This window comes from Nomascus leucogenys, chromosome 18 (assembly GCF_006542625.1).
Source record: "Nomascus leucogenys isolate Asia chromosome 18, Asia_NLE_v1, whole genome shotgun sequence".
Classification (NCBI taxonomy): Eukaryota; Metazoa; Chordata; class Mammalia; order Primates; family Hylobatidae; genus Nomascus; species Nomascus leucogenys.
Window position 1 is genome coordinate 50534308 of NC_044398.1, and position 14758 is coordinate 50549065.

Below are 14758 nucleotides of genomic sequence, written 5' to 3' on the forward strand. Positions count from 1 at the left end.
TTTTCCTATGTCCTCCTCCTTTCTTCCTTATCTGGTCTTTCATCTTTCCTGTTAACAACAACAACAACAACAACAACAGCAGCAACAAAATACTGACTTTTGGTTGCCTTCTGAAAGTTGAAACTTTAATCTGGTATTCAAGGCACTGCTCTACCTAGGTACAAACTCCCTTTGCAGGTTTTAGGGTTTTTTTTTCTCCTTCTTCTTCGTCTATTTTCTCTAACCTCTATTCTGGCTTCAGTCATTCTTGGAAGAAACCTGTCCTCCATTTTTTCTTGTCTCTGTGCAATTAACCAAGCTTTATTATTATTTTAAAATAACATCTCTACTGCCTATTATGGTTGGAGTTATATCTGTAAGACTGCACCAAACTGTATTCTAAAGGCATTTGGTTAAAAATATATCAGAAAAATTACCAAATAAAAGCTTAAAAACCTAGCACGATGTTAAAATTGCAGTAAAATTGGTGGGATAACAAATTAGTGTAGTCTCTTCTGCCATAACACTAATTTTGAAAATGCAAATTTGTTTCAGTGCAGTTGGTTTATTAGAGAACTACGTGAGCATGAAGAGAATTTCACCTTTGCTTATGCATGATTTTATCTGCGAGAAACACCAAGTGAACACAGAAAATTGCTGCCAGCTTAACTAAGTCACATAAGAATAAACAAAAAGCACACCTGCACACATCTCAAGTTACCAGCCACTTCAGTTCACTGTGCTTCTGTTACGAGCCACACCCATCACATGCAATGTTACAACTTGCCTTCTGCTTTCAGATAATCTTCCTTCTACCACTTCACATTAACTTGGAGATAACAATCCCATACCTACTTCCACAAGCAAACATCAGGGTTTGTTCAAGGTAAAGTGTCACATGTGTAATAGTGATTATGTATTTCTTAACCATTTATGTACCATATGTAAAACTGTGCTGCACTTGTTATTAGTTTTCTGTCTTTTTAAAAATGTGTCACTGACAAAATTATTGTGGGCTGCACTCCAACCCCATTTTCCTCATAAGCTCTATGATTTTTATTGCCCAATCTAATTCTGGGTAATTAGCTAAAGGAAATAATTCAGGCAAATGCAAGAAGTTACATGCACAAATATATCACCTACCATATTATTAATAACAGTAAAACAAAACAGCCTTAAGATGTCCAACAGGAAGAAAATAACTTATTAATAATGATACATCAGCAAGACGGTCTATTATTAGTCATTTAAAAAGACTATAGTGAAACATGAAGAAATGTATGTCATAATTGAGAAAATTTGGATTATGACTCTAAATCAGTTATGCATACAGTCAAGACAAAATTCATATGAAATTTGAAAATAATTATTTGGTAGTTTTATGTATTGAAAAATTATTTTAAAAAGCAGTTACTTCAACAAAAGCTATGTTGGTAGGCTGAATTAGTATTTGTTCCATGCTTTTTGAAGATGTAAACTTATAAGACACAGAACAAGGATCCTGAAAAGTTCAGTCTCTGTATTGCCTTTGAAACTCTTCTGGAAATTTAAATTATTTTATAAGTTTTTTTGTAAAGAAAATTCCTACTGTACTAAATGACTACTTTTAATGATAAAAGATTCTTTTAAAAAGTATCCACATCATAGCATACTCAAATAGTAATCATATTTAAGTTCAAATAACATTTTTTGAGTATTCCATACTTTAAAAATAGAATAAATGGTCAAAGCTAAGGATCTGTGCAAAAAAGCAAGTTCTACATATATAATGATATCAATGTATACAGTCATATTTCTAATACCTTTAGCTCCATGCATGTCATTTACTGGAATATTTGAATGCTTATTCAATGATCCCAGGAGCTCTCAAAAATCCCTGAACTATGTTAAAATTTTGTGTTGGCTATTTTTAAATTCCACTTATTTATTAATTATTCATCAATATTAACTAAGTGTATAACGTGGGCCAAACACTATATTTGTATGTGCTGAGGACAGACCAGTGAACAAAGGAAACAAAAAGCCTTTATATTCTAGCGGAAGAAGATAAAAAATAAATGAAAAAAGTAGGTAAAATATATGGGATGGTAGATGGTAATAGGTCTTCAAGAAAAGAAACATAAAGCAGGAAGGAAAATTGGGGTGAAGTAGGAGAAATCTGCAATTTTACATCACGTGGCTAAAGAAAGCTTCATTAAATTGACATTTGAGTAAAAATCGCAAGTAATGAGAGAATGATCCCTGTAGATATACAGGGAAAGAGTATACAGAGAAGAGCTAGTGCAAAGGCTCTAAAGCAAGAACTTGCCCGGCATGTTCTAAGAACAGCAAAGAAGCCAGTGTGGATGACTAGAGCAAAGTGGGTGTGAGCAGGCAGGAGTGGTTGGCAGTGGCTGTCTGGGAATGACAGCCCAGAGCACAGAGCCTGGTAGGCTATTTTAAGAACTTTAGTTTTTATTCTGGTTGAGATGAAAAGTCAATGGAGGATTTTCATCAAAAGAGTGACATAATATGGCTTATATTTAAATATAACTACTTTACCTGCTATATTAAGAATGGACTGAAGTAAGTCAACAGGAAGAAACAGGAAGAACAATTACAGGAGGCTTTTTGCATCAATACAGGTAAGAGATGAAGGTGATTTGGATCAGGGTTGCAGGAGTAGAGATGGTGAGCAATAACTGAATCTCAGAAATATTTTTGGGACAGAAGCAAGACAGTATTTTGGTAACAGAAATGTGAAGAATTATCATACGTGGAATGAAAGGAGGACAGGCATCCTTGGTGACACCAAGGCTGATTAAAAGACAGCAGGTGCTGTTACGCAGATGGGAAAAACTGCCGGAGGAGGTTTTGGTGGGGGAAAGACGAGGAATTCAGTTTACTATATTACATTCTAAGAAGACTAAAGGGGCCGGGCACAGTGGCTCACACCTGTAATCCCAGCACTTTGGGAGGCCGTGGCAGGCAGATCACCTGAGGTCAGGAGTTCAAAACCAGCCTGGCCAACATGGTGAAACCCCATTCCTACTAAAATTACAAAAATTAGCTGGGTGTGCTGGCACATGCCTGTAATCCCCACTACACGGGAGGCTGAGGCAGGAGAATCGCTTGAACCCAGGAGGAGGAGGTTGCAGTGAGCCGAGATCGTGCCACTGCACTCACTCCAGCCTGGGAGACAGAGCAAAACTCCATATCCAAAAAAAAAAAAAAAAAAAAAAAGACTAAAGGACTTCTGATCATTAGCAAATGGATGATGATATAAAGCCATGGTATTATATGAAGTCACTAAGGGAGTGAACGTGCAGTTTTAAAGGCCTCAAAATTCCAAATGTTGAAGCATTCCCAATTTAGAGATGGGGGAGGCAAGAAGAAATCAGCAAGAGACTGAAAAAGCAGCAGCCAGAGGGGTAGGAGAAAAAAAAAACAGGAGAGTGTAGTATAGTATCTAAAAGGCCAAACAAGGAGTGTTTAACACCATTGCCAGGTCAAGTAAGAGGAAGACTGAGACGACCATCTGATTGGCAGCATGGTAGTCATTAAGAAGTGCAGTTCTGGTGAAATGGCAGGGGTTATAGGAACTGAATTCAGACAGCACAGGCAACTACATACTTCAGAGATACTGGCTTTAAATGAAAGACGTGGGGTAGTAACTAAAGGAGGAATTGGGAGTAAGATTTTTTTTTTAAGATGGGGAAAAAACCCAACATTATTTGTATGTTGGTGGACAAGATCCAGTAGTGAAGGAAAAATAATGATACAGAGAGAGAAGGCAGAATTGCCCCAATTTTTTGAGACTCACTAATTATGACATATCCCCCATTAAAAATAATTTCAATATTTATCCAAAATTTAGAGTCATAGTATCTCATACAATAATATTACTAAAATATAATACAAAGAAGCCAATATATGTAATGGTTCTAAAAATAAGTATAAATGTTGAATAAACCAATGAATAGTAAAATGTTTAATAGCTGCCCTTTCCAACACATTAACAGGTACACGTTTTCTTTTGCCTTATTTGCCTTAAGTGGTGTCTTCTAAAACAAAGATTATATTTTAATATTTTTTACTTGATCTGAATTGTGGTTGTTGTGTAATATATTCATGAAAAACAAAATCTACTTTCATATTCACATAGTTCTTTGAAGTAGATTACTAAGTCCACATTTTGTTCATACACTTTCAAATCCAGACTTTAGAAAGCTAAACCATTAGCTGAATATTCAGTATAGAAAACAGGTTATCTTATTCAGTCAACTTTGCTAAAATTATATAAATATACTCCCAACTTCAAAAATAGTATCTATCCACAAGCATTGTATCTGCTTGTAGAATAACAGATGCATCTAGGAGAACTTAAAAACTGTACTTTAAACCATGGATTGGCATTTAAAAAAAGGGCCAGTTAGTAAACACCACAGACTTTGAGGGCCACATAAAATCTCTGTTGCATATTCTCCTTTTTATAATCCTAATCCCTTACAGTCCTTTTTTAAATTTAACAATTTTAAAATGTAAAAACAATTCTTAGGTCACAGGCCATACAAAAACAGGTTGAGGGCTGGATTTGGCCCATGGGCTATAATTTGTTGACTCCTACTTTAAACAGTTGTACAAAAGATTAAATATGATCCAGGTGAGTCAAATTTCAGGACTGAAGCTGGACACATTGAAAATTCTTTACATTCTGCAGAAAGTAGATATATGCCTGTCTAAAAATAGGAAGGAATTTCTACTCGAAATAGCATATTCAGAAACATTCTGTATCTAAAAAGGCAATTGAGCTGTCCTTTTACTGAAAGCCGCTGAACTGATAAAATAGCCACTATCTCTGGTTATATAATCAACCCAACTGATATACTTTTCAGGATTCTCTCTTAAATACTGTATCAGTAAATAGTGAAATAAAGGAAAAGCATCTAACGTGTTTTAATTTCCCCATTTTAATTGACTGCATTAAAAAAACCCCAAGATGTTGTGTACATGCACCCTAGAACTTAAAGTATAATAATAATAATAATAATAATAATAATAAACCCAAGATGAAGCTTCTTGGGAGGCTGAGGCAGGAGAATTGCTTGAACCCGGGAGGTGGCGGTTGCAGTGAGCCGAGATCACACCACTGCACTCCAGCTTGGGTGACAGAGTGAGACTCCATCTCTACAAAAAATAATAATAATAATAATAAATAAAAAAGTTTTAAGTTAGGAGAGCTCGAGCTATTTTATTAACTTCTTCTGGACTGTTACATACTCATAAAGGCAATGGATCCTTCCTCCAGAAAAAGAAATACATCCAAACTTTTGCTTTAATTTCAGAGAGATCCAGAGTCCCTGAAGCCTATCCATGGATCCTGAGTGAAGATACTCTTAATTTTTTTTTTTTTTGAGACAGTGTCTCACTCTGTTGCCCCGGCTAGAGTACAGTGGTGCAATCTCAGCTCACTGCAACCTCCGCCTCCCGGGTTCAAGCGATTCTCCTGCTTCAGCCTCCTGAGTAGCTGGGACTACAGGCATGCACCACCACGCCCGGCCAATTTTTGTATTTATAGTACAGATGGGGTTTCACCATATTGGCCAGGCTGGTCTCGAACTCCTGACCTTGTGATCCGCCCAACTCAGCCTCCCAAAGTGCTGGGATTACAGGCATGAGCCACCGCACCCGGCTGAAGATACTCTTAACTTAAAACCACACTGACTTCATTCCTTCAGGTAATTTCATATCAGGTTTCTAAAAAGATAAAAATCTACATAATTATCACATGGTAGTGAGTAAAGTAAAATTACATTTATAGATAATCTAAACAGCAAGACAATAATCCATGCTCTTATGACTGGTGAATTTTTCAGTAATTCAAAGCTTCCTTAATGAAGGTTTTCTCTCTCTCCTCACACCAGCTTGTGATTTCTGTCCGGCCAGTTTCTCACTCTGCCAATATATGCTATATTTTTTTCTGCATCAATTCTCATGAGATGTTACCCTTGCCTGCAGTGTTCTTGCCATACATGTTCAAATCCTATTTGTCAGGACCCAAATTTAATTCTACCACTTCCATCATTTCTTTTTTGATATTGTAGCCCATAGTTTATTTTTCTGGGATTCACTGCTTTTGTAAACACTATTAAAACAGCGAGTCATATAATAATTTGTGTTATCACACTGTTTTTGTTTGTTCTGAGTATCGCCACCATCATGCCAGTAACAAAAGTAGGAATACTTCTCACCATCATCATCTTAGGCTATAGCACTATTATACATGACATATTTCATAAGTAATTATTAAATAAATGAATTAACTTCAATGGCTTCTGAAAATACTGATTTGGTTGCTCAACGTAAACCTGAATTAGAGGCAAAAATTTAAAAGAAAAAACAACTCAATGTATATTTACAACGTTGTGCAACAACGACAAAAAACCTCAGTGAAATGAAATTGAGCATTTAATTTTTAAAACTGCATTGTCTGTTAAGTGACAATGCCCAAAGCTAGAGAAAACTATAAACTGAAGTGCATGATCATGATTACTTAATTGTTCCTCTCCACCCCATGGACACGATGGGATAAGAATAAACTGCCTTGATTTTAGTTCAAATTTTGTGGTCTAAATATAGCACTGAATCATAACTGGCTGGCATAAAAGTCTATTTAATGTTCCAGTAGGTCTCAGGCATTTGTTTCATTCAGTGCTAGACTTATTAGTTATCTTCACATAAAATTTTCCAGAAGTGTAACTAGTCCCAGGCAGCACTGAAAAGAGGTGAAGTCCCTCCTTTACAACTCCTACGTCACTCTTTTGGCATCATCTTCCTTTAAAATCAGGTGCATTCAACCTGCTCTCTGATGCTCAGGGTTCCCCCTGTGGCACCCTGCTTAGGTTTGTGCTCAGGTCAGACCTCATTCCTATCTTTCTTTTCTTTCCCCTGCCCAAATCTCATGAATATTTACTTCAGTCCATTAAAGTCTTACTAAATAAGTAGGTTATTTCCTATAACAAACTCATTTTAAGGTGTCTTTATTGTGCTAAAGGAAAGACCATAATGTTGGAAAAACAATGTTTTTAAGTACGAAGGCATTTCACCAATGCCTTTCATATCATATACCTAGGAAGTGCTGCTCTTCTTGCAAATAGTACTAGTTTAGAGGAAGTATATTCTATAAATAAAAAGAAAAAAAAGCATGAGATGCAACAAAACCACTCTTAACACAATTAGGAAAAGAGTATCTCATGAGATTCAGAGGTGAAGAACAGTGAGAATAGACAAGATTTGCAGTTTCCCATATGTAGAACTATTTGTTAGCACACTGGTATTAATGAAGGTAAAGTTATTCATTAATTCAGTTAATAAAACAGTTAATTAGTTGTATAAAGCAGATGTGTGCAATGTTTCACAGATGCCTTAACTGTATCAGAAATTGAATTTGTTAATCCCCCGTATCACTAAAGCATGAGCAACAACCCACTTCCTCTCCAGTATTTGGATTTAATGAAGGGCACTGCCATTAACCCCTGCCCAAGTCAGGACCCAGGAGTTATCTCTGGTGTATCTGATTCTTCATCCCCTTATCCAATTAAGTTCTAACTTGTAAATATCTCTCTATATACCCACCTCTCTTCATCCTCATTGTCACCACACTAGCTCAAGCCCCAGTATCTCTTTCCTAGATTTACTGTGAAGCTTACTAAATTCACACCCTTCCATCCTTCATAATGCAGATTCAGCAATCTCAGAAAAATGCAAATCTGTGGTACATGCATACGACGGAACATTATACAGCTATGAGAACAATTAGCAACCATAGTCAACAATATGGATAAATCTCATAATCATAATGCTTCTTTCACCCAAGTGAATACACATTGTATGCCCCTATTTATATAAAGTACAATGTAGGCAATACCCTCCATATACAGTGAGAAGTCAGGCAAAAGGTCTCCCTTGGTGGGCAAGAGGCAGGACTGACTGGGAGGAAAATGAAGGGGAACTTTTAGGATGCTGATATTGTTATTTTTCTTCATCTAGGTGTGTTAAGTCTGTGAAAATTCATGAGGCAGTATGCTCACGCTTCTATATGTATTAGGCATTAATAAAAAATTTTAGAAAAAATACAAATCTGATCGTCAATGTCTTCCCACTGTGCTCAAGCTAAAGCCCAAAGGCTAGTATCTAATATTGACTTGCAAGATATTTCACCATACAGTGTCATCTTTCCCTCTCTCCGTGTCTTTTATCTTGTATGTGTTTTGTTCTTCCTTTATGACTCTCACATCTGCTGTGCCCTCAGCTCAAAACACCACCTTGCCTTCTCATTTGGTTTGATTAAATCTAATGTCCCTCAGATTCAGTTAACATTTCATTTGTGCAACCTGAAATAGATTGTAGTTTTGTTTTCTGACCCCAGATTGGGTTCTGATCACTTCCATTTTCCCACCATCACTCCTCTTTAGCTGTGAGGGCAGGCAATGTGTTTTGTTTACCACTCTATTCTCACAGTTCTCTATAGATTTGATGACTGAATATATTTACTTATATCCTATACAAGGAGATGGCAGGTAGCTGTGGCAAAGTTTCAAAGTCTAAGTACTCCAGTATAAATGATGAGATTGCTAAGAGTGTTTGATATGCAAACGTAAAGGAAATAAAATTTAAACGTTAAATTGTTTATACACAAAAAGATATAAGCTATGCATGTATCTTTCAAGCACAGGGAGAAGTCACTTTTAATCGTTCTTAAATGTATTTGAAAGTTCTATTTTAAACAATAATCTATGGTAATAAAACTCTGAAACAAAATCATAAAGTTTTAGTCATTGTCTACACACAGATGTTGAATTATTTTTAATGTCACAAAAACTAGGAACCCAGCACTGTTTTAATGAATTGAGTGAGGTCAACTAATTGCTTCAGTTTCTTTTGATGAGAAGTCACAAAAATATTTAATATCTACCTCAACTTTTTTGAAAAAAGCTATTTACAAATATTTGCAAACATTCCTAAGAAGAATTTAAGCTTTTCTAAATTAAACATAAAATAATTTGATGAATACAAAGTAAAAATATAACTTTGTTAGAAATACCCATGGAAAATAACACAGGTGGCCTATCAAGTGGCATTCACAAACTGTTCTTCCTGGATAAAAAAGCAAAATCTGGTCACTTTTTATAACAGCAGAAAAGCATGAGTGATAATTACCTTAAGTGAAAATGTCCAAAGGAATAAAAACAAAACCAAAACTATGTTTCAGAATTCAATACCATTTTCTATAATGAGCTTTATACTATACATTTTAGAATCTTTAAGCATAATTTAATTTAAATAAAAAATATAAATAGTTCAGCTGGGCATGGTGGCTCATGCCTGATAGTCCCAGCTCTTTGGGAGACCAAGGTGGGAGGACTGCTTGAGCTCAGGAGTTTGAGACCAGCCTGGGCAACATGATGAGACCCCCATCTCAACAAAAAACGCAGAAAGATTAGCTCAGCATCTTGGTGCACACCTGTAGTTCCAGCTACTTGGGAGGCTGAGACAGGAGGATGGCTTGAGCCTCAGAGGTCAAGGCTCCAGTGAGCTGTAGTTGTGCCACTGCACTCTAGGCTGGGTGACAGAGTGAGACCTTGTCTCAAAATATATATATATATATATATATATATATATATATATATATATATATATATATGGATATATATCATCTATATAAAAGTATATTAATATATTTTACTTCTATATATATGTAGTGTTCCAAGTTGCCTTGTTTTCTACTCCTTTCAGAAAATACTTGTCTTTTATATATCATCCTCTATATTTTTTTCATTCTAATATTCAGTTTATGGTATAAATGCACTAGATCTTAAACTAGGCAGACTTTACTGGTTAGTACCAAGAAAAGAAAAAGAAAAAATAATATTTCCTTTATTTTGAGAAAAAGGTATTAGTTTCCCTAATTAATACAGAACTTGCTTACTTACCATTTTAAAGTCCTACTATAACATTAAAAGCATTCTATGATCAAAAAGACCTTAAAATGCCCTTATCACTGAAAAACAACAGGAAGTATATATAGGCTACTGAAGAATTACTTTAACTAGGGTTCAGAACCTAAAACTGTCCCAATAATGCCCAGTGTAATGTTTATTAAGGCAATTACCTACTTTTTTAATATTCTGGAAATACAAAAATAACATTATTCACCTATTTTCTTGAGTTTTAGTTTTGGAGACAGAATGTGAAAAGAGAAAAAGGGATTTAAATTATAATGGATAATTCATTTTCTTTTTCATCTATCTTCAAGAACTTATCACATAGTCTCATACTTTACTGGAAGGCCATTTTAGTGTTAACTAGTAGAGTCCACTCAAAGGGCAGAACAGAAGAAACCATTAGCAAACTAAGTGCTCCCATTTAGGCTGGTATTTTCAAGTTTAATTAATTGAAGTTAAATGTATTTTTCTTTTAAAAATCAGTATGAATTTTAAAGAAATAAACTTTAATTTTCACAAGTATTAAATTTCAAATGAATGAAGATAAGTTAAATTCTTTCAACTTCAGTTTATCAGTAAAATGATCACATTAGACTAGATCACAGTGGTTGTTGACCAAATTTTTTGTTATGAAATCCTCTGAGAATATGATGAAAATTATGGACATTCTCCCCAGTAAAAACACATATATACAAAATATGACTGTAATTTTAGGGGATTCACAGAATCTCTGAAATCCAAGGATCCCCAGGTGAAAAGGATACTAGATTGTATTTCAGGTCTTTTGTATCTTTAAATTATGGTTTCAGAAATAAGGCAAAAGCCTTTAAACAAAAGGAAGTCAGTCTTCAGAATAAAAGTGAAAATGCAGACACAACTCATTAGTTTAATCGTTGCTGTTGAAAACATCAGCTAAGCAAGGCTGAACACCTTACTCATATATAGATGTGTTAATCTGACAAAATAATTCATACCTGAGACATTAGAGGTTAGGCAAAATCAGATTCTTACATAAACCCAGGATATTTCTAGACATGAAAATGTGTGACATTCACAGCTTTCAAATGACAGTAAATTGTCTCCCTCATCCCAACTCCACCATCACCACCAACTCCAATACCTTCCTTCTTAGAGTGAGGAAGAAAAATATTATATACTGAAAGCTATATTTGAGACCTTTCAGGTGACTGTTTTGGGGGAGGGGCAATATTTTCAGATTCTGAAATTTCTTATTTAAAAATAGTTATTGGATCACACACACACACACAAAAAAAAACTTACCTGTGGTTCTTGTTCTCTGAAGGAAATGCAGTAATTGAAAACATCCCCACACTCTTGGGTACACTCTCCTAAGTGTGAATGGATTTGGAATGCACCATAGCTTAACTTTGGAACTGCTAACTTACGCCACCCTGCACTGGCAGTTGGCATCCACCTGCCTACATAAATAATAATGTAAGCCTGTCACCGAGAGTCATGCACCTTGTGAAGGAAAAGTACTCTCTGGAGGGAGGTGGTGCAATGACTGTCTTTCGAGACAAATAGTCTCTTCTATAGTGCTTAAGGAGGGTAGATCCACACTACTAAACAGGTGATTGTATGCTTCAAAAATGTACTAAAATAAATACATTAAAAATGTTAAAGAATGAAAACGGAAAGATGTTCCTCTGTAAAAGAGGCTCTTAGGAGACTGATTGCTGAACTGGTCAGGATCCAATGGTCAACACCAGAACTAAGGATTACAAGTACTTAAATACTTGTAATGAAGTAAGCCTAATCCCGGCATTCAGTAGCCTTGTATTTTGTGTTCTTGCTTGACTACCAGAGGTTTAAGTGACAGATGCAATGGAAACCAATGGTAGGAAAATACCTTGAAATGGCCAAGACCCTGAAAACTGCTGTGGTTACTGTCAAAGGAGAATTATTTCTCAAGAGAAATGATAGCAGCAATGTGCTGTTAGATGATCTACATTTTATAAATTCAAGTAATCATTCAAATTGTAAAATTTCGTAAACCTTATACCTTAATGTAATAATTTAGATTTAAAATGTTTAAATATGTATGGACTAAATCCTTGCCATTTGAGCCCCTCTTCTGTCTTAAACGTACTAGGTCATTAGGAAGAAATGGGCTAGAGATATTTTCTAGTTTACAGGCTGATTTTTGGAGGATTATTAAAATCCTGCGCAGAGGAAGAGATGCTCTATTTTCCAGTCCTCCAAGATTCCAGGCAGCCTGATGTCTTCTTCTCAAGTTAAACCAGAGAAGGGTTGTCAGATAAAATATAGGACACCCAGTCAAATTTGAATTTTGAATAAGCAGTAACTTTTTTGGTAAAAGTTTGCCCCAAATATAGCATGGGACATAATTACACTAAACCATTATTCGTTATTTACTTGAAATTCAAATTACACTGGACATCCTGTTTTGTTTTGTTTTTTCCTTCTGCTAAATTTGGAAACTCTAAACAAGGGGAGTTTGCAGGGTCATCTAGTGGATTTTAGCATGTATGAGGCTAAAATGAGAATTCCACTCATTGTCTAGATCTGAACTGTGGAATATGGTAGCTACTAGCCACGTGTGGCTATTCAGCACTTGAACTGTGGCTAGTCCAATATAAGATGTGCTGTGAGTATAAAATACACAGATTTTGAATGCTGAGTATGAAAAAAATCTCATAAAACATTCTATTAATTATATGTTGGAATAACATTTTTGTATATATTGGGTTAAATAAAATGTAATGAAAACTAATTTTGCCACTTTATTTTCTTAATATGGCCATTAAGAACTTGAAATTACATATGTAGCTTCTATTTAGGCTCGAATTATCTTTGTACCATATAGTGCTGGTCTAGATGCCTCTAAAGGCTAGAATTTCTTTGTTGTCCCATCTCTAAAAAAAAATCAGTATTGGTAAACACATAAGACTGCTTCTCTCACCTCCCTCCAGCTATCAGAGTAGGTAAAGAGCATGATCACGCCAGGGAAACAAAATTTCTATTAGGGACTAGCATGAACTGGCTAGGAACACTTCAAAAACAAAAACAAAATGTGGCATACTGATACAGATGAAAGACAAATCAGAAACCTGATCTTTGACAAATCATTCTTACATGATTAGAAAAAAGAAATAAACACTAATATGGGTATGTGTATATGTACACATGAAAATCAAATCTTCTCCCAGATATTAGTTTCAATGGAAGAAGCCCTCGGTACCATTATTTTGGGTTTTCCCTCCTACATATGATCAAAATCATAGAACAATAGTTGATTTTGTCACCTACTATGAATTGAGATGGATAAGCTATTAATAATAATTGTTAGGAAATGATCTTATTTTTGATACTGTAGATACAGACGGCAAGATCTCATAGGTCCCCATTTTATTTATACATCCTACAAAACTGATCTGAAATTAGAACACGAGTTCTAGGATAGTGAAATAAACTTTTCTTTTCTAAAATATGTTGCTAAAATATGTACTATCATAAAACAAAGCTCACTTTAAAAAAGATGTATGTTTAGGGAGACTTCTTAGATTACAAGTATTTTAGTTAGAATAAACCTTTAGTTTGGTTAAGAAATAATAACCTGTTATTTCTATAACCCACCTTATAATTTTCATTAGATTGGAGATTTAATTCAAAGTGTTTTCTCAACTGGCAAAACGAGATAACACATTTGTCCATTCTATTCTACGCTATTATAAAGGCTAAGATATTTAGCATGCTCCTGCAAATAAAAATTAAAAAAAAACTGTGTACATATATATAGGTTATCTCCATACACCCAATAATCTATATTTCTTTTCTAATAAAACCTACATGATATCTGTTTTGAAGATTTAAATCTTTTAAGTTTACCTGCAGTTATAATAAGCAAGACTAGTTCTAACTCCTCGACCATTTACATACAAAAAAAGTAAATTGGTTCTCAAGGTTTTTCAAAAAGGTCCAATTTGTATTTTTTCCTCATTCAAACAGCAAACACACAAGTATTTTTCCTCTTTATCTTTTATTATACAGATATAGGAAGAACAGTGGTTTTGAAAAGACAAAAAATTTATCCTGCATCAGAGGTAGGGTTGCTAGACAAAAATCAGCAGATTACTCCCCACTTTAATGGTCCATAAGAAGTTCACATTTTGTAGAACTAAAGTCTTCAGGATCACTTTAAGAGCTTTAAGAAAAGATGAATGAAATGAAATGGACAAATTTAATTTCTTCACCAGTACTTTAAGTCCTCATTGTTAATACTACAGAATACTGGGAATTACAATCTAAAATGTTTTACTAGACATTTAGTCTCTTGTTATTCAAAGTATTCTTGTCTAAGACTGACTTAATCCTAATACTAATGACACTTTCGAAATCAGCATGCTTCTGCTCTTCTCCATAGTCAATTAATGATATCCAAATGACATTTTAATTTAAGACTGGTCATTCTGAGAGACATCTATAGATTATATAAGTGAACAATAAGGTTTTCTGATGTTAGAATTTGGAAGTAAGGCACAGACATTAATTTATCCTTCATAAGGTTTCCCTGATGGAACCAACATATTTATTCTTCATTTCCTGAAGACAGGAAGAAGTTGTAAGACGAAAAAGAAATTGCCAATTTTAAGTAATTTTTTCAAGTTTTAAGTAATATTTTTCAATTAAGATCTGACATAAAAATTTTATGATTACATACCTTTTAAAGATTAGATGACCTTTGCTTCCACACTTTCTGAAGTGTAATACAGAATACAAAATGGTTTGAGGGGCTTTCCCTGAAGTAAAGATAA

At 34.7% G+C, this 14758-nt stretch overlaps 1 protein-coding gene across 17 annotated transcripts in view; it reads right to left on the reverse strand.

Moving 5' to 3' along the window:
- ZEB1 (zinc finger E-box binding homeobox 1) overlaps positions 1–14758 on the reverse strand; it is a 216698-nt gene that overhangs the window by 133253 nt on the left and 68687 nt on the right. The gene's annotated exons all lie outside the window — the stretch shown is intronic.